Source organism: Triticum aestivum, chromosome 1D (assembly GCF_018294505.1).
Source record: "Triticum aestivum cultivar Chinese Spring chromosome 1D, IWGSC CS RefSeq v2.1, whole genome shotgun sequence".
NCBI lineage: Eukaryota > Viridiplantae > Streptophyta > Magnoliopsida > Poales > Poaceae > Triticum > Triticum aestivum.
In genome coordinates, this window is record NC_057796.1 from 447,744,531 (window position 1) to 447,748,108 (window position 3,578).

Sequence of the window (3,578 nt, forward strand, 5' to 3'; positions counted from 1 at the left end):
TTGGTCCCGATTAGTGGCACTAACCGGGACCAAAGGCCCTTCTGTCTGGGCTCGCCACACCGGCCACCTGGAGGCCCATCTGTCCCGGTTCGTATAAAAAACAGGACTAAAGGGTTAAGCCATTAGTAACGACCCTTTAGTCCCGGTTCAAAAACCAGGACAAAAGGCCCTTACCAACCAGGACAATAAGCTCTTTTTCTACTAGTGCACAAATACAGCTACAAATATACACACCGTGGTTGCTTGGCACAGGCAGCAGCACGGCGCGACCGATGGCCGCATCAACCGTAGACGACGACATGGCCGAGGCCGAGCACCCTCGCGGTCTTCTCACTCCCGCTGGAGACGCCGTAAAACGATTTTACGGTACGGAAATATAGCCAGAGTTCTCTAAGTATATGCACAGGCGGCCAGCAGCCTCATATGCAAATACAGTCACCAATAATGCACTCAACTCAGCTGACGTAAATCGTAATGGCCTGGAAATGCTTGGCTGACGAATAATTCTAGGAGAACGGCAAAACTACGGTGCACGGTATATACCGTGCCTGGATCTGCCACTCATTTTGTTACCGAGATTCACGCCCAAAAGAAATCAATGTGCATGCAAACCAGAAATCACCACCCCTCCTGTCACAAGCTCAGGTTGTGTGTGTGTCAGTGGGGGGGAACTTTTGGTCTATGGGACATATGCATCCTGTATGGAATTTTTTTTAGTAATTTAACAAAAAGTCAAAAATTCCTGAAAATATTTTTAAAATAAACTTGACCTTCTATTGTACTCGTGAGAAAAAAATTCATGAAAAAAATATCCCTTTGACTTCTTTTCAAAAAAGACAAATTTTTGGCTAAAATAGTGTGAATAGTGATCTATAATAGCAAATAAATTTTGTTTTTTTTGCTGTGAGGTCAACTTTTGTTTTTTTTTCATCGACATTTATATATCAGTGCAAAAGTAAGTCAAGTGTTTTGTCAAAATAGTTCTTACCTATTTTGACTTTTTATTTAAAAATTTAAAAAAAATCCCCATATAAGGTGCATATACAACCAGGAACCAAAGTGTATTTCCCGTGTGTCAGTGCTCTTCGTAAATATTGTCCTGCGTACGTGTGCATGGCTGTGCCCCTCATTGCAACTCTATCAGGAAATATATTATCTCTTTCTATGTAAACGATTTAAATAGCTCATTTCTTCTAATACAAAAGTATGTCTTAAATTCTATCGGGACAAAAGTGTTTATTTTGACGAGATATTTAAAACATGACCAATATTTAATTAGTTTTTGAAAACTTGTTTTTCCTTGCGGCTCAAATACACTTTGACTATTGTCTGCAAAAATGAAATAAGCACATATGGTTTTGTAAACGTATTACACGTCGGACTTATGATTCAAAAAATAATCTAGGTTTAAACTTGGGAATCATGCAAAAAAGCATGGATGAGTGATATACAAGTGCATCGTTTCTTTGGGCACAGAGGAAAGTTATGTGCACATGCGAAAATGTGACTGATTGACATGACGTTAACTACTGAAACTGGGGGCCACAGATTGAGGTAAACTAAGCACTGCAGTAAATACATGCATGCATGTGTTGGAATCACAAACATGATGAGTGGCTGATACATGCACGATAGGAGTAGATACCGTGCATGGTAGAATGTCTTTTCTCATAATTAGTCATTCCGTGCAGCGATCAGACAGCCCGGTGGACTTCCAATCTTCATTTGGTATTTTGGTATCTTTCTCGATAAACTATTTCTCCAAGGATCTCGTCAATCTCGTGGCAACTAAACTAGAGTGAATCCAGCCCTACAAATATACACACCGTGGTTGTTTGGCACACGCAGTAGCACGGCACGACCAATGGCCCTGTCGATCGGAGACGACGACATGGCCGAGCGCCTCGTGATCTCCTCGCTTCCCCTCGAGACACGGTTCCCGCCGTTCCAGCTCAGGCAGCACGGCGGCTTCTGGTTCCCCTAGCCGATCCTCCCGGGTATCGTGGCCGTGCGCGCGGTGCTCGCGCCCAGGCCGTCCGACGTATTCCTCGCCAGCTTCCCCAAGTCCGGCACCACCTGGCTCAAGGCGCTCGCCTTCGCCACGGCCCACCGTGCCGACCACCCGCCGCGCGCCCCCAACCACCCCCTCCGCCTCCGCAACCCCCACGACTGCGTCGAGTTCCTCGAGGTGCCCTACGCGCTTGATCCGACGGCTGACGCCTTTGCGGTGCTACCTGCGCCGCGCGTGATCGCCACCCACATGCCCTACTCCCTCCTGCCAGAGCTGGTCACGGCGGAGGGCGCCGGTTGCAAGGTCGTGTAAGTCTGCCGCGACCCCAAGGACGCCTTCGTTTCCACGTGGCTGTTCGCAAGGAAGATGCGGCGGCCGCCGCAGCCGGAGCCGCCAACGACGACGAACCGCGGCCCGTGCCAAAGCCGTTCAGTATGGAGGAAGCTCTCGAGCTGTTCTGCGTCGGCCGGTGCCCCGGCGGCCCGCAGTGGCCCCACGTCTTGAGCTACTGGGAGGCGAGCCGGAGGTGGCCGGAGAAGGTCCTCTTCCTCCAGTACGAGGAGATGCTGCGGACCCGGTGGGCAACGTGAGGAAGCTGGCGGAGTTCATGGGGTGCGCGTTCTCCGAGGAAGAGGAGGCCGCGGGGGTGGCGCGGGCGGGACATCGTCGAGCTGTGCAGCATCGGCGCCCTGAAGAACGTGGAGGCGAACAAGAGCGGTGCTCAGAACTACGTCAAGAACGAGGCCTTCTTTCGGAAGGGGGTCGCCGGAGACTGGAGCAACCACGTGACGCCGGCGATGGCGGCGCGGCTGGATGGGATCGTCGAGGACGCGCTGCAAGGGTCGGGGTTCGCCTTTGCAGCCGCCGGCCGACAGGCCTAGTGAGTACTACCGTCTTCTGTAATTAAGCTCGAAGCTTGTGTTTTCATTGCTGTAAATGTACTCGTAACTAATAAAGGCAGGACATGTAGCATGGATGTAGCTCATCTCCTACTGTTGAGATGCCCTGCACACCTAGTAGGATTTGCACGACCTGGACGAGCACTGTCAATGTGTGTGCGCGTGATGCTTCTCCTCGGTTCGGTCATAAACAGAAAACACAAAATACGAACTCACCACAGTTGGTCGTGCCAGGGAAAACGTCGAGTACCTTGCGTGCATCCTGCACTTCTTTTTAGCATGGTTTTTAAGCTATAGCGTTTACAAGAGGCCTCGCGCTTAGAAGAGGTCCGTCGTTAAGAGGCTTAGCGCGCTATTTAAAACTATGTTTTTTAGTGATGAAAGTACTCCACGGTAATACTTCACTTCTGCTTCGGTGGGTAGGATGATCTTTCTGATAATATGGCGCCCACATGCGCCCTGTGTACTTACAACCCGGTCCTATTTAGCGCACATCCACCTCCGTTCCGGGCCTGGCTCATTTATTGCGTGCACCTTGTGTTCGTACAACCCGATCCTATTCAGCATACACACCCCTCCGCTCCGGGCCCGGCTCACTTACTCTTTTTCTTGGTGGGTAGGATGATCCTTTATTGATAATATGTCGCCTGCGTGCGCCCTGTGTATGT

At 50.1% G+C, this 3,578-nt stretch overlaps 1 pseudogene; it reads left to right on the forward strand.

Moving 5' to 3' along the window:
* The first annotated feature begins 1,864 nt into the window (after window positions 1-1,864).
* Window positions 1,865-2,983, forward strand: LOC123174254 (cytosolic sulfotransferase 12-like; annotated as a pseudogene).
* The last annotated feature ends 595 nt before the right edge of the window (window positions 2,984-3,578 follow it).